We start from the raw sequence: 27,355 nt of genomic DNA on the forward strand, positions 1-27,355 counted from the left end.
TTAGGGCAGATAGCCTAGTATAAACCTATGAACCTATCTGACTTTATATGTAATTGCTCCATTCAAGAAGGTGGGGCTCTGTTGGTGGTATATGGATGAGAAAAGCTGTAACAGTAAAGATTTTTATATAAATGTTTTGCCTAATAGTTACAAATCATCTCCCAGTCAGACTTGCTCTTTCGCTCTCCTACCTGGAAATTTCAGTAAGTTTCAGGGTAAGAGCTTCCTAGGAGGGCCAACATACAGGCAGATGTAAGAGTATTTTTTGTGTCATCATTTGCACCTTTCATCTTTTAATACTGGCACAGACATGGGCTTCCCTCCTTACAGACAGACAGGCAGACATATATGCCTTATCCTGTTGACAAGACCATGACTGATTTAGCTATAAACACCATGGCTGGGGCACCCTGTGGAACCAGCAGGGTAAACATGGCTTATTACTCAGACTAGAGCCCCAAAGGGAGACCTGTTCTTCGAGCCCCTGGATGGCAAACACTTCCTCCAATTAGGTGGCTCACATCTGGCAGTATCAGTGTTGCAAAATATAGCACACTTGTTTATGTTGCTGGAAGACCAGAAAGCTGAGGGTTTTATTCCCACTCCAGGTGATTAGATTACTGACTCTGCAGTGCTGCAATTGGGGGGGGGGGGGCTGAACTTCTGAGTATGCTGTCCTTCAGATCAAACATTAAACCAAGGTCCCATCTGCTTGAGTTGGTGGTACCTTAGGTGGATGTAAAATATCCCAAGGCACGTATCAAATAGAGTAAGGGATGTTCCCTGATGTCCTGGCCATATTTCCCCTTAGTAGTATGACTACCACCTTGGTCTTCCATAAAAAGAGGCCACTAGCCTAGTGGAACTAATCTGGTCAACAAAAAATAAATACATTTTTTTTCTGGCCCAAGCTGTGGAGACATTTTTCTCCTCCCCTAACTCCATTCTACACCCACACACTTATTGTTTTGCAGGCACCACATCACCACAGAGAATCCAGTGCCATCTCCAAATGTCTGAGTGCTCCCAAAGAAACACTCACTGAGGTACTCTATCTCCATTTCATGATTCCAAGCCTACATCATCCTGGATAGTGACTTTCATGCTAGTCTTCACAAATACTGAAGCATAGCCCATCTAGAAACTGCTACACTCTCCTCCTGGATCTGCAATCCACTTCTGATGCTTAGTCACATTCAACCTTCCCTTGCTCTTACAGCTACCAAGCCACTGCTCAGACTTCAGATGTCTGGCCAGGGCTTCATCCCTCTATGCTACAGTATGTGTGTGTGTGTGTGTGTGTGTGTGTGTGTGTGTGTGTGTGTGTGTGTGTGTGTGTGTGCGCGTGTGTGTGGGGTGGGGGACAATACTGATTTGTCTAAAAGGTAACGCTTTATAAAACTTAGCTAACCGGGCTATCAGAAAAAGCAGATTTAGTCTTTAATCAAACAGTGATACAATATAATATTTTGCTTTTGTGTTGGAGAAGCACATGTATTTATTTCATCAAGGTTTGCAAAGATTGAGATAACAGTGGTTACAAACAAGTGGTTCTTGTATAATGGAGTTTTCTAAAGGTGCCTAGGATGCTCAGATATTGGAACTTGATCTATTTGAGACTGAGTTGTCTATCAAGGACTATATAAATGACAGTGTTTTCTGGAGTTTATGTAATTAGGCCACAGAATTATATGCCTTAGGCATCACTCTCAATATATCAGGCAGCTTTTGTAGTGTTAAAACCAAAGATTTTTACAGATATCATGACTTATATAAACAAATAATAAAAGAATGTATACAAATGCAAAATTAAAGAAGAAAATTCATAAGCAATATATCTTACAACAATAGAAATAAAAAATGCAAATATTTAAAACAGAAAAGTAAAATCAGTTATGTTTCCAAAACATTAAATATACGGTCGCACTAAAAATGGACAGATCTGGATAAAATTAGCAAGCAAAGTAATACTTCCAAAGATCCCAAAGAGTATCATTATTTCTAACAGTATAGTTAATCATATATGTAGTTAGCCAGAAACCGAGTCTGTTCCTGTGAGATATAAATATAAACTAAAACTTACGGCACCAGGCAACACCATCAAAAAAGTCTGTGGTACAAAGATTACATTCCAGCATTTAACTTGCAAAGTTGCAAAATCCACAGTTACTGAACACACATACCCTGGGATTCATAAAGGTTACCACTAAGTGTTCACTTAATATACACTTAGTGTACACTTTATACAAGAAAATTCCTACCATATTGCTTGTGTTGTTTATTCACTCAAAAAGGCTACACTAAGTGCACACTTAGGGCCCGATTCCAAAAGACTTGCTCCAAGTGTAAGTGACCACTTAACACTGACAGCAGGCTGAGAGAAGGTGTTTTGGAATCTGGTCCCCATAGTAAGTCTGTTTATAGATAGGCAATACACCAAAATAAGTCACTTACACTGAGAGAAGCTCTTTCAGAATCAGGGTAGACTTAAACTTAGTGCAACTCTTTTGGAATCTGGCCCTTAGTGTAGACTTAGGGTAAACTGCATGAATCCCAGATGTCACATGATGAACATGGGTCCCAAACAAAGGCAAACAAGCAACACTCCTAGAGAAAATCTGTAGGTAACAGTAAGTGTGGTGATCATTGCCACTATAAGCACATCATGAATCCAAAGAAACTGTCCATCATAAATACAAAGAATGTGTCCATGTGTCCAGACAGCTCATTATGATTTCTGAATGCAACAAACAGATCTAATCAAAAGCACAAGCCAAAAAAGATTTGCATGAGATAAAACAAACCAGTGATCATAAACTACTTTGTAGTATATAAACTATACTGCTACCCTAAAGGCTTTGCTAGGTAAGTTACTGTTGTAGATAGGTTTATAGGTTCATAGGTTCATACTAGGCTATCTGCCCTGGGGCAATTATAAGCCTAGCCCGATTTTGTTTGGCTTATGCCACCCCTTGATTTGAGTATACTGTGCCCTTTTTACGGTTTAGTTTACTGTGCCTCTGTCTAATAGTGACACAGAAGTAATCCCCGGAATAAACCTACGATCCCCCATCCACTCATCAAGATTCTTCTTGAAGAGATTCAATGAGGTGCTCTGCCTAACATGAATTGGAATTCTATTCCAGAGTGAAGGGAGCCTCTAGGTTATGAATTTGTCCCTCCAGCAAGTCCTATTTATTTCTGTGCTGAGGTTCAAGTCCCTCGAGCGTGTGGCTCTAAGGGATTTAGATTTACTGAGGTGGAGCAGGTCCATTAATTCTGGATTGGACATAGCTTTATATGTCAGGCATAGATCGCCTCGAAGTAAGTAGTATGCAACTGAGTAGAGCTGGAGTTTTTTTAACCGAGCAGCATATGGCATCTGTTTGAGTCCCTTGATCCTCTTGGTGAGGTACTTTTGGGGTCTTTCTAATTGCTGCAGGTGTCGGGTAAGGTACATCCCAAAAGGGGCATTGTATTCTATGATGGGCCTGATGAGGGATGAATAAAGGGGCACGATTACCTCTCTTGATCTAGATGTGAATCCTTTCATGATGAGGTGGGCCATGTAGAAGGTCTTTCTAACCACTTTGGCAATGTGGTTGTCAAAGGAGAGATTGCTATCAACTTGGGTCCCCAGATCCCTAATTACTTCCTCTGTACTTAATGGTTTACCGCCTATGTGGTAGTTTGTGGGCACATTGTTTTTGCCAAATGGTATGACTATACACTTTTTGGCATTTAGCTTTAGACCATGGCTCTGGCACCAGTTATCCATCTCTGTGAGACCTTTTTGAAGGATGTTTGTGTCAGCTGGAGAGTCGATTATGGCGCCCAGTTTGCAGTCACCTGTGAACTTGGTGAGCCATATATTCCTCCCACGCTGGCCTGTACCTCAGAAAAGTATATACCGAATAAGAGCGGTCCCAAGACAGAACCTTGTGGGACACCACTTGTGACTGGTTTTGAGTCTGACATGGCTCTAGCAACTCTCACTCTGTGGGTTCTGTCTTTGAGCCAGTTTGTGACCCATCTTGTGACATAGGGGTTTATATTTAAGCTGGATAGCTTATCTATGATGCCCGCGTGGGGTATTGTGTCAAATGCCTTTGCTAGGTCTAGATAGGCTATGTGGACTATCTTCCCTTCATCTATTGCTTTGGTGACTGTTTCAAAGAAGTCAACTGGGTTCAAAAGGCAGGATCTGCCCTTGACGAAGCCAAATTGGGTAGGATCTAGTGTCTGTAGGTCCCCGATGTCTTTGTTTATGAGCTCCGTGATGATCCTCTCCATAGCCTTGCTGACTAAGCTAGTCAGGCTTATGGGGTGATAGTTTCCAGGGTCCATGGAGGCTCCACCTTTGTGGAGTGGGACCACTGTTGCTGTACGCCATTCTGTGGGCACATATCCTGTAGTGAGGCTGAGATTGTACAGCTGTTTTATTTTAGGGATTAGTTCTTCTTGGAGTTCATGTAGGACGCAACCCAGGATGCCATCTGGTCCCATGGAAGCAGTGTTTTTTGCTTTGGAGAGGGCAGCCTTCACCTAAGCATCAGAGATGTTTGGGAGGCAGCCCCCTGCCAGGATAGACACTTGCTCTTTTGGGGGGGGAGGGGGTGGAGAAGTTTGCACTGAACCTGTCTGCCAGGATATTGGCGATGTCTGTGGGTTCAGTGTATTTTTTGTTGTTTAGAATCAACTCAGAACAAGTTTGGGAGTTGCATCCCAGGTTCCTAACATAACTGAAAAAAGCCTTATGATTGTCTTTAGTGTCCTGTGCAATTTTTCTCTCAAGCTGGCCTTGGAGGATTTTATGAGGGATCGTAATTTTTTGCTAGTACTGATCAGAGATGCCTTCCATATTAGGGATTTTGCTCTATCATGTAGTATCTTCCTCCTTCTGTTGTACAGTCTATTTATGGCTGGGGTCCACCAGACTGGACGCCTGCCTTTGGATGATTGGGTCTTGGTTTTGTTTGGGATAGCTTGATCCATGCATTCCTGGAGATGTGCGTAGAGTGCATTTATATATTATTCTGCAGTTTGGGCCGTAGTTTCCACTGGCCCTGGGGCCTTGAAAGATTTCACTTCAGTTTTGAGAAGTGAGAAGTTCGCTTTTGAGAAGTTTTTCACTGTGGTTTTCTGGGCTGGTAGTGGGGTCGGGATGTGGATATCTAGTGAAATTAATTTATGGTCTGATCTTACCAATGAAGGATATAATTCTGCTATGGAGCATAGAGTCCCCATGTTGGTAATGATCAGGTCTAGTATGTTATCCCCTCTTGTGGGAGTGGTGACTAGTTGTTCCATAGCATTTGAGTTTATAATTTGCAGGAACCTTTGGGCTAAGGTGCTGGGGCTTGAGTAGTGCTCCCAGTCTATGTTTGGGTAGTTGAAGTCACCCAATATAATGGTGTTTGGAGAGATCTTCATGTTCTCCAATGTTTTCAGGAAAGCCGAGTGGGATTCCTGACTTTGAGAGGGTGGTCTGTAGGATGCTATAAACTGAAAAGCAGTTTTGCCCACTGTTAGTTGCACATGGATGGTCTCAGATACTTCATGCAATGCCACTAACCTGGAGGTGTGGATATCCTTGATAAATATGGAAACTCCCCCTCCTTTTGTGGTTTGGTCTGGGTTTTGGGGCCGAAAAGCATGATATGAGGTATAACCTGGTAGTGCTGGGGTGCTCTCTGGAGCCTTGAACCAGGTTTCTGTCACTGCACAGATATCGATGTTCTCCATACTGAGGAGAGCTTCGAGTGCGTGCATCTTGAGGTTAAGACTTCTGGCGTTTAGCAGCACTACCCTTAGTTTCTTGTTCCTTGTGCTGTCTATGGAGATGCAACCATAAAGGCTTTGCTAGGTAAGTTACTGTTGTAGGTGCAACTATAAAGGAGTTGCTATGTACGTTACTGTTTAGGTGCAATCATAAAGGCTTTGTTAGGTAAATTACTGTTGTAGGAACTCCTCATCTGTTAGCCATGTATTAAGTTGCCCAAAAAGATTACACACAGACAGCAAAGCAAGTTAATGACAGAAATTTGGCATCCATCTTCCATATCATACAAATCAATCAAAACCAGAATAAATGAAACATGTAAACAAACAACAAGTATACTCAGTTCTTAAGAAGAAAAAGTACTCATAAGGTGAAGTACAGTAGTTAAAGCAATAATATAATCTTGCTGAACCCAAAAACAGCTAGAGCTAAATAGTTCATATAACCATTTATATTGTGAGAACAGTAAAATATTAAATATATTGTCCACTGGCAGCAATCTTCCACCATTTTGGAAATATCCAGGAAGAGGTGGGAGTCAGTAGTATGGCATTTTTGTTTATCCTGATAAGCTTGAGATTTCAGGTGCAAGAGGACTTCTAGCTTCCTCAGCTGGCACAGCTGAAAATCTTTCCATTCTGGATCATGGGTATTTCTGAACTGCAAGGCTACCGTTCTGTTTGTGTCCCAAATAAAGTCAATTTTACTACTACACTTCTTCCAGAACATCTTCATGCAGGGTACTATATGATTACAGAAGGAACATTTGCATACATCATATAATTACCAGCTGTCCTGCACTGTCTTCTTGTATTTCAGAGTACTGAGAAATGACTACATTCATGTTCTGTTTAAAATCCCAATGTGCTTTCCAAGTGTGGTAATCTAAAAGTGGGCAAGGGAGGACTTAAAACCCATATACTATTCCTTACAGCTCCCTTGCAACAAAGATTCTCTCTATTAACTGTATGTACATAATGTCTGAGCAAGCGAATATAGTTTAAAGATATTAACCAAAATAGGTGCCCAGATTTTACTCCTGTGGCTAAAATAATACAGCCTTTGGCAAAGGAGCAGCTTAGGCTACTCAGTCTGCAAGTCTCTATAATTCCCATGCCAACAGGTTAGTGTACCAAAAAGGTAGGTTTTTACAGCAGCTGCAGAGGACATTAAAACATTTTATGTACAATACGTTTTATCTTCTTCATTATCTTATGACATGAGAAGATGTAGTTAGTGATGAGTACTCAAATTTAGCCAGCTTAATAAGTATATATATATATATATATATATATATAGAGAGAGAGAGAGACATGTTTCATCAAGGTAAAAGGCCTGCCCTGCTTTAATTGGCTCTTAGTTCCATTAATGATACATGACATTAATTCAATTTACTATCTGAAACTCTCTCAAGAATGCTGAAAATGTATTGCCTACAAAAGTGTCATGCATGTACGACTGGCAGTGGGAATAATATGGAAGCTATTCTTACACTACCCAGAGTTGTGTGTTTTTAAACTTACTTTATGTAAACTCTCATTACTTCTGCTGTACAAACCAAAGTGTAAAGGGGTGAGAGAGGGCCAAACAAACAAAGGAGCTAACTAAAAACACTTCAACATATAACAAAATTATCTATATACAAGGTGTTTTCTGTGATAGCAGTCAAAAGTAACGATGTTAAGAACCAGAAAACAGGAATCTTTTCGTGAAACAATTATGTCACCCATTTTACAGTTATCAACATATCTGGTTATCCATATCCCATTTCCCGTATTTATATTTGAGAATATTCACTGTAGATTGCCAGTTGGTGACCCACATTGGGAAAGACAGTCAGTCACTACCTAACTTGCTGTATGCTGTTATATAAGCAGTTTTACCAATTAAATCATGTATGGATCGACAGTTTGCTTTTAATTTGTTCAGCGTTTCATGTGGAATTGTATAGAATGTCTTAATAAGATCAAACATGCTGCTTTATACTTTCAGTTGGTGATGCTATAATTTCAAGGGCCAGTAGGATATTGAAGCCTAGATCACAGATGTTTAATTTCAGAGAAACTGATGCTACCTTTGCAATCTACAAACAGTGGTAAGGTTCAATATTCTACAGAAGGTTTTCCTCTAAATACTAAATAGAGGAACAGAAGTCAGGCAAGGACAAAGCTTGCATAGCACAGTTAGCAAAGTGGTGATGGGAAAGGAGTAAGTGGGAAAGATGAAATCCTTCACAAGTTGTATAACAATACTGTAAAGAGGAAAATAGAGATCAGAGTATAATCTCAATGCACACCATTCTTACTTGTTTAGTTAGAAAAATGCAAAAAAAGATGTCTTACAGAGGGGAAAAAGATGTGTGTGTGTGACACCTGAAAGGAAATGTTAAAAGAGAATTTAGGTTAAAAGAGAATATAGGTTCACAGAGCAGATGGAAGGTTTGTGTAATATAATCATTGCTGGAGCCTTCATGTGTCCTGACAGAGTGCTCTTCAAACTATCTGGAGATATACAGAGCTGAGTATATTTTTCTGGCACTTCAGAGTTGTGTACTGGTAATTGTTTGACTAATTTTATATCATTGCTGGCTGACTTCAGAGTTGTGCACTGTTATTTTTCATTTACTGTATAGTTTTTCAGATCTCTGCTGAAGGTGTTGATTTTGCCATACCTACCCTCCCTATTCCTGGGTTGTTGTTTAAATTTGGAGGCTTTTGCAGTTGCCCACCCCCACTGTAGATTTGATCTGGGACACTCCTCCCAGTCCCGTCTCTTTACAGCATTCTACCTAATAGACTCCTTCTGCAGTTGTTTTTTAGTCATTTTTAATTTAATTGCATTTTTTAAACTGTTTGGTCTAACATTGCTACATACTCAAGTGTGCTAGCTTGCACTGCATTTGAATTGTTTTTACTGCTGTTTTAGCTACTTATATACATATATATATGTATATATATATATATATATATATATATATATATATATATATATATATATATATATATATATATATATATATATATATATATATATATATATATATATATATATATATATATATATATATATATATATATATATATATATATGTACCTTTCCTGTAACTAGTGTAGTCCAGATTCAGATTTGCTGTATCCAGGACTGTATGTAAGCTTCTGAGCCCCCCCGCCCCAAGCTTTCTATGTTGGAGTGAAGCCTTCTAGCTTATCAGTGGGAGTGGTAAAAACTAGGTAACCTATCTACCACATAAGGAGTGGTTCTGGCCCAGAAATTGTAGTTATTGGCCGTTTGGGCAGTTTTTCCATCTCTCTCAACTTTCTGATTTAAAAGCCTGCATTTGCACTTGTTTCCCCCCTTTCCTGTAACTAGTTTAGTCCAGATACAGATTCTTAGTTTTAGCACTTGAATTTGCTTATTCATGATCAGCACTTGTTCAAAACTTGTAAGCACTAAATAACATATTAATTACTACAACACTCAACCTTCCTCATTACCTAGAGGAAAACAGTTTTGGTACTTACTTTCCTCACTTGCTTGGAGAAAAACAGCTCTTGTACTCACTTTTCTCACTTATCTAGAGGAAAATAGTTTTTTATTCAGGCATGTCCAAGGGTCAGCTCCCAGTGTTCTCTCCTGTCTATCTGATGAATCTGGGCATCTTGCGGCAATGTAGAAATTGCCTCATGTACACAGACAACCCTCTCCTCCTACCACCCAACACCACAACCTGTGAGAGATGCACTTATCTAGCCAAACAGGAGGTAAAGCTCTCTCCAATCAAGACTGAACTTGATAGTCAAGAGAAGAAGGTAGACACTTGCACCACACCACACATCACATAGTCTCACTAAATCTACACCACCAAAATTCACACATAGAAACACAAAAACATTAGTGGAGGCTCTTAATAATAATCTGCTCAAGCAACAGAGACCTCCAAAGCAGAAATGCAAGCAACCTCCATCCCCCAACACAACCCAAATGACACATAGTCCGCAGACTCAGTGTGCCACTCAACCACAGGCAATAAAGCAAAACAACGTACCCAACAAACTAGTCATAGGTGACTCTGCAGTCAGGCACACTGATGTCCCACTCACCAGGCTAAACAAGGAGAAGGTTACTGTCAGCTGCATGTCGGGTGCCAGGATCCACCACATAACCCATGCACTCAGGTAACTCCACAACAAGTACAACTATGACTCTGTCATTGTCCATGTTGGTGTGAACGACCTGAGACGTACCTCCCTGGACTACATGAAAAAGACATGTAAGAGCTCTCCGATCTTGTAGCCCAGGCAGGTATGACCCTAGCCCTGAGTAGCATTCTGCCATCACCCAGAATGATGTCGCAGTACAAGGACAAAATGATTGACTTCAACAATTGGCTAAGCTTCTGGTGCCATTCTAAAGGGATCCAGTATCTGTCTGCCTGGGATGACATGGTCGACAGATTACGATGCTTTGCCAGAGATGGCCTGCACCTGTCACGTCTGGGATTCCGGATACTGGCTAAGGTTCTTGCCACCCCTATAGTGCCTTTTTTAGGCAAGGTTCAAATGATAAATTCACCACTGTAACAGGAACAGGCAAGCAAAAACTGAGGGTGATGCTACTCAATGCTAGAAGTCTAAATCTCAAAATGCACTCAATCGAGGCACTCCTTAAAATGGAGAACATCAATATTTGTGCAGTGACTGAGACCTGGTTCAAGGCTCCAGAGAGCACCCCTGCACTACCAAGCTATAACTCATACCACAGTTTTCGGCCATGTAACCTGGACCGGAACACCAAAGGCGGAGGTGTGTCCATATTCATTAAGTATATCCACACCTCCAGGCTAGTTGCTCAGCATAATGCAGCCGAGGTTATCCAAGTGCAACTAACTCTGGGCAAAAACTGCAATCCAAATTGTAGCTTGCTACAGATCGCCCACCATGCCCCAGGATTCCCACTCCTCTTTTCTTGATGTACTGAAAAATATTAGGGTTTAACCAAACACCTTAATAATGAGCAATTTCAACTATGCATGTACCAACTCCTTCGCTCAACGTTTTCTGGAATTCATAAACTCCATTGTCCTGGATCAATTTATCCACACCCCCACTAGGGTCAACAATATCCTAGATCTAGTCATTACCAACATGAGTAACCGGTGTTCCACACCTGAAGTCAACACCTCATTTGTCCGATCCGACCATAAGCTAATTACCCTAGATATCCACATCCTGCCCCACCCCCCATTAAGGAAACCATGGTAAAAAATTTCTCCAAAGCCAACTTCATGCTTCTAAAGACAGAAGTGGTGAACTTCATGACACCCATGCAGATGGACAATAAAGTTATGACTACTGAATCCTACACAATTGCACTTTATAAGCACTTATATGAGTGCATGGATCGTGCTATCCCAAACAGAACCAAGATGCTATCCTCCAAAAAAAGGAGGCCAATCTGGTGGTCCCCTGCCATAAACAAACTGTACAACAGAAGGAAGAAACTGTTGCAAAAGAGAGAAAAATCCCACGAGTGGTGGAGCTCCCTGGTCAGCTTCAGTAAGAAGCTGCGATCCCTGATAAAATCCTCCAAAGCTAGTTACGTAAATAAAATCACCACTGATTCTAAAGACGGCCACAAAGCATTCTATAGCTATGTCAAGAATCTCAATGGCAACACTCACATCTGCTCTGAGTTACAGCCCAATGACACTAAATATACAGACCCAACTGATATTGCCAACATCCTTGCAGAAAGGTTCTGTGCTAACTTTACCCCCCTCTCACCCCCTAAAGAGCCCAGCTCTATACCGGAAGAATGCAAAGTTCCTGTAATCACGGCTGCACAGGTAAAAATCACACTCTCCAAAGCCAAAAACACAGCATCCATGGGACCAGACAACATCCCAGGCTGCATTCTACATGAACTACAGAACGAACTGGCACCCCACCTAAGTACCATGTTCAATCATAGCCTCACCTCAGGCTTTGTGCCTGCTGAATGGTGCACAGTGACGGTTATCCCACTCCACAAGGGGGGAGCTGCCACGGACCCCAGGAACTACCACCCCATTAGCCTGACGAGCCTGGTCTGCAAGGTCATGGAATATATCATCATGGAATTTATGAACAAAGACATTGGTAATCTCCAAACTCTGGAACCCACCTAGTTCGGGTTTGTAAAAGGCAGATCATGTATTCTAAACCTGATAGACTTCTTTGAAGCAGTCACCAAAGCCATAGACAAGGGTAAGGTGGTTCACACAGCCTATCTAGATCTTGCCAAGGCTTTCAACACCATCCCCCACTCTGGAATTATAGATAAACTCACTAAACTAGGTATAAATCCCTATGTCACAAGATGGGTTGCCAACTGGCTCACTGACAGAACCCACACCGTGAAAGTAGCAGACTCCAAATCCGACTTCATACCAGTGACAAGTGGAGTACCACAGGGTTCAGTCTTGGGTCCTCTCCTATTTGGTATCTACTTCTCTGAAGTACAGGCTAACACAGAAGGTCTTTGGCTAACGAAGTTCACAGATGACTGCAAACTAGGAGCCATAATTGAAACTCCTAACGATGTGGACATCATACAAAAGGACCTCACTGAGACAGATGCCTGGTGTCAAGGCCATGGCCTCAAGCTCAATGCCAAAAAGTGCATTGTCATCTCCTTTGGTAAAAACTTTGTAACCATGAACTACAACATAGGCGATAGTATACTTAACACCGAAAGTGTGATAAGAGACCTTGGGACACAGGTGGACATTAGTCTCTCCTTTGATAATCACATCACCACAGTAGTCAGGAAATCCTTCTACATGGCACACTTCATCACAAAAGGTTTCTCATCCAGAAAAAAAGAGGTCATTGTTCCCCTCTACTCATCACTCATTAGACCCATTATAGAGTACAACACCCCTTTTGGTATGTACCTCACAAGACAGCTACAACAACTGGAAAGGCCGCAGAAATACCTCACAAAGAGGATTACTGGCCTCAAACAGATGCCCTATGCAGACCGTCTCAAAAAACTCCAGCTTTACTCCATCGCATATCACCTACTCAGAGGTGATCTCTGCCTAACATACAAAGCTATGTCAAACCCAGAGCTGTTGGACATGTTCCACTTAAAGAAATCCCAATCCCTCTGAGCTACATGCTCTAGAGACCTAAACCTTGTCACCACAATAAACAGAACATGCTGGAGGAATAGATTCCTGTCCCAGAGACTTTCCATACTCTGGAATAAACTTCCTATCTATATCAAACAAAGCTTCTCATTAGCACTCTTCAAGAAAAATCTTGATGATTGGATGGGAAATAGGAAATTCACCCCGGGGATCACCTCTGTGGCTCTGCTCAACAGTGGCACAGGAAAATAATTTTCTTGGGTGGCAAAAACCAGCGTACCTTTTTGGCTGGGCTTGTATAGGCTCCAGGGCCAATAGCCTAGTACCTACCTATGAAACTATGAACCTATGAATAACTATACCACAAAACCTGAGAACTAAAAGTAGTGATTAGCCCTCAAGTGGTTTATGAAAAATGTTTGATACAGTTAGCAATTAACAATACACACAACATACACATACATATATAGACATATACATTCTGAATAATTGCAAAAAATACAAATAAATAACTAGTTGTTCATCTGTACAACTTAAATTCAAGTGATTGTAATAATTGCTTTCACAGATTATATTTGCTGGTTATGTAATACAGAATGGTTATGCTAGTCATTGAATAAATTTGTGTCGGAGTAATCAGATGTCATAATCTTGCCAGCCAGAATAAGCTTAAATGTTTCACGAAACCAAGGGTAAAAGAAAGCATAAATCAAGGGGTTTAATGCTGAATTGAGATAAGCAATCCAGAAAAATATATATACAACTGCTCATGGTGTGATAACATTAAAAAGAGTGCCAATTGTGCTTTCTGCAAAATATGGAAACCAACAAACTACAAATGCTCCAACTATAATGCCTAATGTTTTTGCAGCCTTTCTTTCTCTATTTGCCACTCGGCTACTGTATTGCTCCACTGTGACAGTTTTAAATGCTATGCTTTTTATCATTCTAGCTTGCTTATTTGCAATAATGAACACCTTAGAGTACATGCCAACCATTACGGCAAAAGGAATGAGAAATAGTAGTATGTTTAACAGACCCCATATTTTGGTTATTATTATTTGACAACTGCCTTTACATGAAAGAGCTACAGTAAAATCATCACATGCATGGTTATCTGCATTTGTGTAAATTATTGTTAGTGAATAAATTACAGACAGTAGCCACCCTATACATACAAAGACACCTGCAACTGATTTAGTAAATTTAACAGGATATGTTAAAGGGTCACTGACTGCATAATAACGATCTATAGAGATAAAGCAAAGTTGGAAAATAGATGCCAGGCAACACATCCCATCAATGCAGGAATGAAGTCTGCAAAATGCATCTCCAAAGTACCAGCAGGATTCAATGAATCTAATAACAGTAAAAGGGAAAACAAAAAGTCCCAATAAAAAGTCTGCAAATGCCAAGGAAAGGACAAAGAAGTTAGAAGAGGAATGCAGTTGTCTGAAGTAAATGACCGAGATAATGACCAACAAGTTTCCAAAGACACAGAGAGCATCACCAAAGGTAAATATAATGTACAGTAAAGTCTGTTCAGCAAGTAACCGTGGAGGTTTTGTGCAGGATCTGTTATCATGTCTGTAGCACAGTTGAATACCTTGTGTGTCCATGATAGATGAATTCATATCACTGTATCTTTGTATATTCTTCTGCATATTGTATAAACTTGCAGTAATCTTGAAAATAATGTTGAAAGCAGCAATGCCATGTGGAGAAGAGTACAGGCTGAGTCAGTATATGTTCAAACTCACAGTTGTGCATAACATTTGTATCATCGTTACATTCTCAAAACTATACAGAACTGAAATTATTATTAAAAAGAAAGACTAGATACTAAGCATCTAATTAAGGCATAGTTAGAAAACTTCAGCAGGATAAAATAAGATGCTACGTCTGATCATGAAGTAAGTCTTCCAGCACAGCTGTGAGTGTTTGTTTTACAATGTAACAGAACAATATTTATAAAGCCTAGAAGTCAAATTATATTCAAAAAAGAAGGAAGTGAAGAAATTACTTCTGACCTTACACTTTCACTTCTCAGCACTTTGATACTCACAGTTTTCTTACATTTTTCAGTTAAAGTCTTACCTTTATATTGGCTTTTGTTCTGAACGATCTCTTCCTTCTGCCCAAATTGTTAATTAACAAAGTGATTGGATAGTAAATGGCCTTATGTTGTTATTGAGATGAATTGTGCCAGCATAACAGACAAGAATGTTAAATTCAGATATTCCTTGCTGAAAATTTTAGGTGATATCATACTGCAGAAAGTCAGACAGAATTAATATATACATTTTATCACAAAGCTGGACATATGAAACATCTTCGTAGGTAGTGACATACCCAAGCTTGAAAAAATAAAACCAAAGCAGCACTGGATAAGGAGCCTCTTAAGAACACAAAAATCCAATGTTTAACAACAGAAGAGGCTACACCACGACAGCTTTGAACTGAAACTCTGTTTTATTCCATTGCAGTTAAAAAGTAAGTGCTTTCACGTTGCTAGAATGCTTCTTCAGACTTCAATGACTGCTTTAACAAAAACTAAATGCTTTATACCATTTCATACCCAAGCTTCACTAACATTCGGATAAGTACATTTTACAACTCGATGGCCTAAAGTACTTCCAAGAATTCAAATATGAATTTTTTATGGTTATTTCGTATAATCTGCAACCTATACAGACACATCCATAAATCTTCATTTTTTTCAGAGGAATACCTTTCGTATAGGACAGCACTATTTACAATATTTTACCATAAATGGTATAAACATATTTTTACAACTAACTTGTGGATTTTTTTCAGAGATGCTCATCTAAAGTCATTTGTATAAATGCAGTAAATTAGTTAAATATGACTAGCCACCCAGCGGTGTGAGCAGTGGCTCTAAGTGATATTCACTGTTGACCTCAACTTCATGAGCTCAATGGGAACAAGGGTGTCATGGCGGACGCTGATAGAGTGGTCAGAAGTGATTGCAGTCAAAGAGATGGAAGAAGGCATCAGTTCTTTGGGTCTGAATCTTAGCACACCTCTGAGATTCAGGAAATTATAAATAACATGAAATGCTGAGTGTCTTATATCATTTCACAAAGATGATTACTGTGTCAACTACATACATTTCGGAGCAAAACAGAAAATAAATAATAGAAAAAGAAAGACTTCATACAATAACAAAACCACAGTTTAAAAAAAAGAACTGAACTGATGAGATAACATGGTCAACTGTAATTATAAGAAATACTGGCATATAATGGCACAAATGAAGATACCTTAATGATCATAGAATTAGGTTTTGCCTTTTTCCTATATATTTACTCAGTTAGTTGTCTCACAGAAGTCCTGTGAACACATGTAAAAATGAAATAATTTTTATGAATACACCATTTAGCAATACCACATTTGGTGCATTATTCTAACATTACAAGTATACCATGAGATTGATACATTTTATATTTCCTCCTTTACCAGCAACACTGTGAATAAGGTTGTTGTCAAACTGTTCAGCTTTATATATTAAACCGCACCCTGTTTTTGCCTCATTACAACTATTACATGATAACGTTCTTTTCACTAATAAAGAATGAAGGCGCTCAACACCGGCCCTGCTTTTGTTACTTTCCTTCTTGCATGGCTGTAGAAGTTTGTTCTACATCCAACTTTATATAATGTTGAGGTCACAGTTATTTATAGAAAGCTCAGGAGGCAGCAAAGGCACTACTAAACTCCACAGAATCATGAACTGCAAAATGACATTTCAGTTTAATGGGTGCTACACTGATTAATGCCTTCCATAATTCTGTAGCTGTCACACATACACATACATGTACGCATACATTAATGGCAAAAGTTCAGTTGATATTATTTATAATATGTGAATCTGACTGCAAATGTCATATTTTTATTTAAAGACTTGCATGAATAAGTCACTGGAGTGTAACTGTTATCATACAACAAACATTACCTAGAATGCTTGGTAGTATTTGCACATTCATCTATACCACAGCAATAACTTTTTCTCACAAATTTAAACAACTTTCTGAATCATTACAGAATCATATTCTTGGCAACTATTAATGTCTGTCATATATTTTCCAGTGTGCACTGTGTTGTATTCCTCTTACTGTTACAGTGTGTGCAAATGAGGATCATTGTAAAATTATAATTTTGCGATGGACAGTCTAGTGTACAGTGTATCCTCTTTTAGTTGCACATATTGTTCAGGGACTAGTATCTAGAAATTGCTCTGCTGGGTGTGCAATGGTGCTGTTGAATTTCACTGCCTAGTCACTGCTCTGAATTTAGAGTGTATAAGTATTGTGTCCAGTGCCCAGTGTGTTGTGTTTTTGTTAACTGCATTACATAAAAATCAGGCCAAAGAAAGTGCTCTAGTGAGTGTGTTACTGTCCTGTTCAGTATTAAGACTTAAAGACTCATCTGCTTTACATGTTATACCTATTGTGTCATAGTGCTATCCTGAGAGGTGAAAATGGCTCCCCGTTGAAATGTTGACACTCAAAATGCCAAATAAGCTGAAAAAAATGCTGAAAACCTGGAGGAGAGCATATCTTGAAAATTGCTCCTCTCCTTTAAACTTCTTTTTACAAGGGGAATAAGCACCCCTAAAGCGCCCAAACTTACATATACCTACTCCAAGATCTCCACAACTCGGAGAATGGGAATATTCTGAGAAATGGCATCTCGGACTTCCTATTATTTAAGTCTGTTCATTGGGCCATTCAGTCTCTGATGTTCAGGACTCACTCTAGTGGGTCCTGCCATTTCAAATTGTTAACATGAAAACACCTCTGCATATATAACTTGGTTGTATAAACCTAAAAGTTGTATCATAATGTCCAAGTCTCTCTCTCTCTCTTTTCCATTAACACACCATGTGGTTCATCAGGCAATGAGCAACTTTCAGTACTCATTATTTCTGTAGTAGTTATGGGTTTTATGGGCTCAGGTTACTAGCCCAAGACCCAACCCTCCTCAGAGGGTAAATGATCAATTTTCATTCAGTAATAATTAGCCTTAGATTTTGTGTTCAGCACCTAGCATATGTAAGCCTAAAATTTACCTCTTTGTTATTAGCAGTTCATTGTTAAGGTTGTGTGCTCCTTCTCTGGTAGAAATTAAAACTACAGCACTCAGCACCTAGCTGCTGTTCTGTTGTGAGTGCAAGTGACCTACAAGGTATTAGGAGAAAGTAAACTATGTAGTGCACAGAGTTGTAATTCTACAGATTAGCTGTGTGAAAGTTATGTATTTGTTTACATACTTACTTATTTTATTTTACATTTGTTGACAGAGAAAATGTAGCTGGACACAGGGATCCTTTTCAGCAGATGCTTGGGGAGAAAAGCTCCAGTACATGCAGTACAGACAAAATCTTTTAAGTTATACCAATCAACAATGTCAATCAAAATAGAATTAAAATACATTTTTCAATGTCAAAATATATCAGATAAAATCTATACATAAAGAAGTAAGGCTTCTTCTACTAATTATGTTCTGTACAGACAGAGTTAAATAACTATGCAGTAGGAGAGATGTCACAATACAGAGTACTGAGTTATTTACCAAAGGGTGAAAAGAGAAAGTTTGATTTAATAATGATATATAAGTTTAATGAGTGGTGAAAGTTAAGAGAAGCATGGGTGGAAGGTGGGGTGGGTGAAGACAGAGTGATAGTAACAGAGGTATAGTTGAAGAGAAGGATGAAGCAAAGATGTTATACTTCTCCTGGAGATATACAGCTACAGAAGCAGGATGTTGAGAGGTGCTTTCTCAGATGTGTTTTGAATGCCTGTTGGTTTTCAAGAAACCCGAGAGCATGCGGGAGTACATTCCAAAGGGTAGCAACAGAATTTAAATATAGAGAAGCTCCCAATGCCTGTTGGGCTTTAGTGATAAAGAGGAAGAGTCTGTCTTTATAGTGAGAAGCTTTGATAGGGTTGTAGTGTTGAAGCATGTCTTTTAGTACCCAGGACTTATCAGGGTAGAATGTTAGAATGTCATCTATTAGTAGCTGACTATAGTGGGGGGGTGATGTGGGAGTTTGATCCAATTTAGTTGCTTATGGTCAGTACAGTGATGAGTTCTAAAGGGACGATTTCCAGCAAAGCAATCTATTTATCAGTACTTTGCACAATCTAACCCTATTTGGTCTTTTCTCTAAGTCCTGTTAGCTTAGCTACTATCTAATCAAACCCCAGAGTATCAACCTATATACTTCACACATAAATCTTCACTGTTTCCTATAGAAGTCTCCATCTAACCTTTGAGAATTGCAACCAGCACTTCTCCTCAACTCTTTGGCAATGATGGCTCATCTATCTGCTCTCACCCCATCTGTGGCCAAACTGACTGCATTACATGTCCTCTGCCATTTGCTTATTGACTGCATACTGCTTGTAATAACTAATAATGCAATCTCTGAAAGATGAAAATATTTAAGAAACATGGAGATAAACCCTTATATTAATCCACTGATGGCACTCATCTCACAGACACAGCAACATATCATTTATAATGCACTACCACACCCATAGCCGATGCTAAAGTTTGTAAAGATAAATTTGCCAAAGTCTCATAGAATCCTCTAAAGATCCCAGCATACCTCTAAACTGTAAACTGTCTAGATTTTAGAAGAACATCCAGAGTTTTACCTCATATTTTTGGTCTGTTCCTCATAAAATGTTTAGTATTTTGGCAAATCATTGAGGATTCAAGTCATAAAATAATGAAAGACATTTGAGTTCCAGAATTCATACTCTTCAGAAAATTCATGCCAATACATAATCTGTTATTCCATCAACTTTCTAAGTTTATAAATGTAATATTTAAAATTTGTCACTATTTTTAGGCCTTTGTTCTCCCATTATTTGTGGCGTTGTCCAAATCTCTTGCACTAAAAAGTTGAGAAGTATCCTAGCCTCAAACACACAAGGAAATACATTCTTTCTCCACACTCCCACATAATGCAAATCATCATATATCACTTATCACATAAAAGTCAAAAGGAATGTAGGTGTAAGGCCATAATTCCAGTCTACTTCCACAACAAGAAATGTTTTAGCCTTAGGTGACTGGATAGGTTGGCATATGGATTCCTCACTCATCAGACCAGACACAAACTGGGTGATGTAAGGTGCCTGTCCAGTGTCAGGATCTACAATTTCATTCCTGCAATGATGTCAAGATATATTCATATCCTTGTGTATTTCTCCATGTCTGGAACATGCTTCCATTACATGAAAAAAAAGCATCAATGCAACCTTTAAGGTAAACCTTGATTTTTGGATGAGCAGCCTAAACATTCTCCTTCCCAGTTTATCCTGTGTTACTTTCCTTGAAGCTATAAACAATTTTCTGTCTGATTTATTAGCTAGCACAGTAATGATCTCTTAACTGCCTAGCACTTACCTATGAACCTGTAAGGGCTCCTTAAACCAGAGAAATATGACTATGGCACAGAGTGGCCACTGTGGAAGTAACTGACTAGAGGTGATATGTGGCGAGAGACATGCAAAGATATATGACTGAACTCACTGCGCGACAGTGGCAAGTTGTTCACCTACATTGAGGCCTGGATACCAAGAAAAGATAAATTGCTTTAACAGTTATTTAAGTAGCTAGTGTCATTCCAAAGGGGGTTAGAATAGATCAGCCTGAAAAGAGATGCCAGATAACACTTTATCTTTTGTCAGGGAATGTTTCACCTCATAACACAGTTTCTGCATGATTGCTAAAGCTTCTGCTGCCCCCATAGTGTTTTTATTTAGGAAAACTTCCCCTACTGGACATTCCAACATAGCAAACTCAGACAAACTTCGACAGCAGCAAGCTGGCACTACTGAGTGCTATAAGCCTTAAAAGAAATGTGCCAGAACCTGACACCCTCAAGCAACCTAAACAAATTAGCATTTGTGTTACTGAGACATGGTTTAAAAACAATAAGAGTACAACCTCTTTGTTTGGGTTTAGTGCATTTCATACCTTCAAGACCATGAGTGGCTGAGTATCTATATTTCTCAGAAACACTATAAATTCATGTAAAATTACCCACAACTCTAATAACTTCTTGTGATCCAAACCACCCTTAACACAGCTAGATATTACTTCATTACTAGCGAGGGGTCCCCACTGATTTATGCCAAAGATCAGGGATGTTACTTAACATCACTGGTATGTTAAATATGAAAACCAAATATCTTTTTTACTAGTGAACTTCAAGAACCTAAGCAGTGGTTTGCAGACTTGCTCCGGTAAAACTGCATATGCTTAGGATTTCTTAGGCTGCTAATATCAATGTGCTGGAATAAAGTGTAAAACTATCTGCTAGAGGCTCTAATATCTCTGATTTAGCCCTTACCAAGCTAGGCACTACCTGTAATCAACCCCACATCTCGTATCTGATTAAATCTGAGCACAAATCAGTCATCTTCTTAGTCAGTCCCAGTGGAACCACCACACCAGCTAATGAGCCTACCTTTAGGGAGTTCTACAGAGCAAACCTACTTTAGCTTGATAGAAACCCAGGCAAATTTTCAACAATCTCCCTCAAATCGACATTCTTCTCTGTCTTTTAGCAGCACTTAGGCTACTGAATACATTTCTCAGTACCCATCTCCCTTAAAAACATAGTTAACTTCAGGAATAAACATCTCTGATGGAACTGTCATATTAAAAAAACAGTGTAATAAAAGAAGACAAGTAACAAAAAGTTGTGAAAAAAATTTCCCATCCCCTACCTTAAGATCACATTGAAGCATGCCAGCAAAGAACCTGAGCTCTATCAGAAAATGTAAATCAGTGTACTAGCTGAAAGTTTCTACAGATCCCAAAGGAAACTATGGGCAGGATTCACGAAGCCTCCGTGTAAGAGTTACAAGGCTTACACGAAGGCTGCAGTTAAACGGTGTGACGTCAGCATGCCATGCATATGCATGAGGGCATGCTGAATCACACCTAAGGTTAACACGGTCCATGTAAGACAGTAGGGGGCGTGTCCATAGGGCGAGCCCTGCAAACGGACATGCCCCCAGAAGAGTAAAAGTCCCGAAAGTAAACCCCACGACAGAGTCCGTGTAAATGTGAATAAACACAACACAACACATGCCACCACAGACTATGAACATAAAATGTATAAATGAACATCTTATATATTTTTTAAGTTGTAAAGATGTTTGCCCGTGAGTGCGCTCATTTGCGTGGGCATGCCCGTCGCTTAGCCACAGTTAGCAGTCAGTGGAAAAGCATATAAGAACTAAATATGCAAAGTAAGCCAAGAAGCAATAGCGTAGCGGTAGAGACATCGGCTGAAGAGGAGGCAGTCATGGTTCCAGCCCCCACAACATCAATTTTTATTTTTAGTGAAATAAGCACAAAGCAATTCCCTGACATATATGTACATGTATAAAATTATTTTTTTTTTAAATGTAATGAAATGGGCCATGTATTGTGAAGAAATGTGTGAAATAAAAAAATAAGAAATGTCAGAAATGCCCATAGCTGAGCTACATTCTAACAAGTTGAGTATATCTGCCCGTAGGTGAGCAGTGTTTTAACAGGTGTAAAATGAGTGCCCGTAGGTGAGCAGTGTTTTAACAGGTGTAAAATGAGTGCTCGTAGGTGAGTAGTGGTTTAACAGGTATAGAAGGAGTGGCCGGGGTTGAGCAGAATTCCAACATGCTGAAACTGTGTGCCCGTAGCTGAGCTTAGCGTAATATGCGTGCTGACAGCCAAACGGCACGTAAGCCAGCATGACCTGTTTGTGCGGAGCTGCGCACCGCGCAAACAAGCTAACCGACGAACAACGTTGAGCAAGCTGTATCAAAACTGCCTTTACACAGACACACCTCCTAGCCTGTGTAGACAGTCATAAAATATAAAAAGCAATGGCCAGGCTCAAACCCAGGACACCATGCACCATAGTCAAAGTACTGAACCACTAAGCCATGACAGTTGCTCTTAGAAATGCAGTAATAGCATATATATAGGAATGAATGGAAAGAGGAGCATGACAAAGCAGGTTTTGTGAAGCTGATACAATTACAAAATGGCCAATCACAGATAAGTGAGGGAAAAATGGCATATATAAGCCCCATAGGTGGGAATACACAGCATAACCGATTGTAGAACTAACTTGCAGCCAGGCTGGTGCAGTTGCGCCACCAGGCAGGTCAGTACTTCTCTCCCTGTAACTGTAAAAAAATATAAGTATTACAGCTTGCAAAAGAGTGCAGTGTAGTCACTTATTAATAAAAAGTGCAAGTAACAGTGTAAGAGAGTTTGCAAGTATTGTTTGATTACATAAGTGTGATGCAGCCAGTAATCCAAAAATAAAAATGAAACAAGTCTGAAATAAAGATGTTCCACTTGTAATAAAATAGTACATAACCTGCAACAGGCTGAAAAGTACAGCTACAGAAGCTGAGTAAAACACGTTTGAAATATATCCCTGTTTAAATTCTGAAACATGACACAAGTGAGAACTGTTGGAAGGATTGTTATAACTAAGTAAAACTTGTCAATAAAGCCTATAATTAAGTACCATCCTGAATTGTAAAAATAAAACAAGTGAGAAAGTGTGAGAAAGAGGTATGAATCCACCAATAAAGTAGTAATAGCTCCTGAATAAAGTAAACTGCAGTCAGTACAGAATGAAATGAATGTGACAGGCACAACCAAACAGCAACATGTGTTGAAAAAAGTACTAAAGCTGGAATGTGTGTCCCAAAATCCGGATATGTTGCTCTCAGTTTGCAATATGCAGATTGTATGGTTGTATGAAATACCAAACATCCACAGTTGTCCACAGCCATATAAAGCAAATGTAGCACGATGATGTAGCTGAACAGAGCCAGATATGAATGTGTATGAATAAAAATGAAATGTATATTGATGTAGCAGTAACATTCCTATCACCAACATGAATAAGTTGTCACATAGGAAACTGTAGTCAGACCTGTAGTGTGTATATATCTGCAGCTAGTAGAAATGTACAGCATATGTATAGGTATTTGAAGTTGTTAATGAAATATTTCTTCACCCTACCCTATAACCACAAATAATCCATTCCACGTGAAATGGGTATGTGTATTCACAATTAACACCCCTGGACAATTGTCCTGTTGGTTCATACATATTTGCATGTATGTTGATGCATGTGCCCTGTTCATGCATCCAAACCTGATGGCCTGTTGCCATCACTCAACCCTGCATGTTATTGGAATGTGTACTGTTGTTCAAATTATGCATGTGTTATGCTTGCTGTTCAACGGCTTGAATATATGGGTGTTTGGTTAATGGGAATACTAATGCATGCTGTTACAACTAATTGTGAATGGTATTGCATGTTACTAACCCAAACTGTCACTAAATAATGCAAACCATAGGACGACAGGGAAGGCGGGTTCCAGCGGACCCACCTCTCCCACCTCAGCTGGCGAGTGCACCTGGCAGTAGTGCCCAGGCCGGACCCTCCTCTGGTGGCCCTGTGCCACCTGCGGGTGGAAGCGCTGCAGGGGATGGGGCTCATCCCCCCTCTGCAAGCGTGGCCGGAGGAGAACATCCACTCACCCTCCATAGTGTCCGGACTGTGGTGCGTAGGGAGATCCGGCACACTGTGCTTGGGCCCCTACGCCAGCTTGAGGCATGGGTGGCACAACTCACAGGCGTGCCTGCTGCCCAGCCTATACAGCCCCCAGCACAGACCCGTCCTGGGCAGTGAAGGCACAATGGCAACTGCCCATGGGTGGGGATCTCAGTTCCACTGTTGCCATCTGTGGGCTCATGGGCTCGAGATATCCAAACATCCGTCCCCGTCAATTATGTAACCCCCCCACATGTGTCATACACCACCCCTGTATGCGTCTTGTTTGTCTTGTTTGTTAACCTCCCCTACCTGCCTCCCCAGCTATACCGACTTCCCATACCTGACATACCACTCTCACCTGAAAAAAAAAAAAAAAAGGGCACTCTGTACCCACAAAAAAATTATGCCCCATACATAGCTGCCCATTTTGCACACATGTCTGCTGGACATGTAAACTGGCAATTACAATTGGCTGTACAACAAATATTATTGTTGTCCTCACACCTCTCTCAGGGGTGGAAGGTTTCAAATTTCACACCAAATTACAAACATATGCACAGCTGTTGCTGACAAAGAAATGGGCAGCTATGGGCTTTTCCTACATCCCTCCTGCAAAACCCGAGCTTGTTTTCTTACTGTCCTACCCTCTTTGTGCCCCCTTTTTCACCACTTTCCTATCTCCCCATTTTCTTTTCTTTAAAAGAAAATAGTGCGGGTGTGCGCGAGAGTAAGCACTTTTAAGCAGTAGTAAGCCGGTGTGCGCGAAGCTAAGCGGTAGTGTGCATGCGTGACCTCCACGCAAACCAGCGCTAACCCACTTACAACTGCTTAAAAGTGCCTTAGACACTCTGAATGACAAGGCCTGTAGTTTTCTCAGCAGCAAAATAAAATACCTCCCTCAGTCTCGAGCCCAGGACCTTGGAAACACTAGTCTGTGTGACTTACCACTAAGCCATGACTGCTATACAAGAACATTGTGCTGAAAGAAATATATCATAAAATAGTAGGAATTTATGTAAAGGGAATATAGCAAGTCTAGTACACAATGCATGTCATGTATATTTACTGTCAAATCTAGTGGATTTGTAAAATAGTACTGTGTGCTGAGAAACAGTCATGCTAGTTGGTAGCTACTAGGTAATAATGTCACAGTAGCATCTGGCAAGCCACACACATACCCAGAGCAGGATAAACACTGCTATAGTTGAATAGTTAAGAGATCAGACATAGCATCTGTGACTGAGTTACAGGGATGTCCCTGATGTGAAAACAAATGTCAACTGTGCCCCACTGACACCCTGTCAAATGTACTAACAGTAGGCAGAAAGGTGTAACTACACATGCAATGGTAACTATGACTGACTGAAGGTATGCACCACCTGCACATCACAAATGGTGTACTAATACATATGCTTGAAATAACCCACAGTCACAACTGCAGAGTATCAGAATATGTCATTGGAGTATCCCACTGCTATGTACCATTCCATGAGGCTGATAAAAGATGCACCTGAGAGTATCTGAGGCCTGCTCAGCAGCATGATCAAATACCCTTGTAAGTGTCAAGGCCCACACCATGGCCAGACCACATTGCATGCAGTAACACCCTACCACAACAAACACATAGGGAATCACTGCCCAAACAGATTTAACAAGCATTACAAGCTGTGAATGTGAATGGAAAATAGGAAAGCCATAGCAACATATTACAGGAAAGACACCTAGCAGGCATACAAGGAGTGAATGTAAAGGCCAAATATTGAAGCCATAGCAACAGATTGCAAGATCCACTGTTATATACCAGTTACACCACAATCCCCACAGGAAAGAACACACACCCATATACACAGTATTACTAGTCGTAGGTGTCAGTTTACATACACACGGAGAAGAGGACACTGGAGGAAGGAATACTCAGCTTACGGAACAACATGCATTGCAGTGTCTACAACACAGCCTGAAATATGAGAGACATACCAACCCTTACACTCACAGAACAGTGTCCACAGCAAACCAGCATGGTCCCCACCCTGATAATCTGAAAGGGCTACGTCTATCTAACAGACCTTTTTATAGCACAGTCCTGTAATCACAGTGAGAACTGCAATCACTACACAACAGGCTGCATGCAATTAGTAAATGCTGGCTAACAATTGGTGCAGAGGCCATCACATGGACATGTGCAGATACCTACAAAAGCATCCTGTACTCCAGTCCACACATGCAATACTTTCATTGCACCCGCTGGAGGTAGAGAGAGAGAGAGAGAGAGAGAGAGAGAGAAAGAAAGAAAGAAAGAAAGAAAGAAAGAAAGAAAGAAAGAAAGAAAGAAAGAAAGAAAGAAAGAAAGAAAACCTGTAACAGCAAAACAAAGAGTCTGACAGCAGGCCAAGTAACTGCAAGCCTACGCAAACAGCTGCAACAAACACAGGTAATGTAAAGTACTACTATAATACTGTACATACTGTGAACTCTCCAGATGTGTTATTGGTCTGTATCTATGTATATGAAGATGTGTATAGGGCCGGGGTCATACTGCAACTGTCACTGAAGGCTCTACATACATATGTATGTGAAGGTAACTATGTGCACAAAGCAATGTAGGTTGTAGTGCAATGTACAAGTAGTTTGTACAGTAATGGATGTTCAGCAGTACGTTACTGTGTGTATACATATGTGGAACTAAAAAGGAGTATATATATATATATATATATATATATATATATATATATATATAAAACATGTGTATACGTATGTATATCGAGATATGTATGTGTGTATATATATATATATATATATATATATATATATATATATATATATATAT

At 39.9% G+C, this 27,355-nt stretch overlaps 1 pseudogene; it reads right to left on the reverse strand.

Moving 5' to 3' along the window:
* Positions 1–13,519: 13,519 nt before the first annotated feature.
* Positions 13,520–14,578, reverse strand: LOC122796387 (annotated as a pseudogene).
* Between the last annotated feature and the right edge of the window lie 12,777 nt (positions 14,579–27,355).

Source organism: Protopterus annectens, chromosome 1.part0 (genome assembly GCF_019279795.1).
Source record: "Protopterus annectens isolate FY-2018-M chromosome 1.part0, PAN1.0, whole genome shotgun sequence".
Classification (NCBI taxonomy): Eukaryota; Metazoa; Chordata; order Ceratodontiformes; family Protopteridae; genus Protopterus; species Protopterus annectens.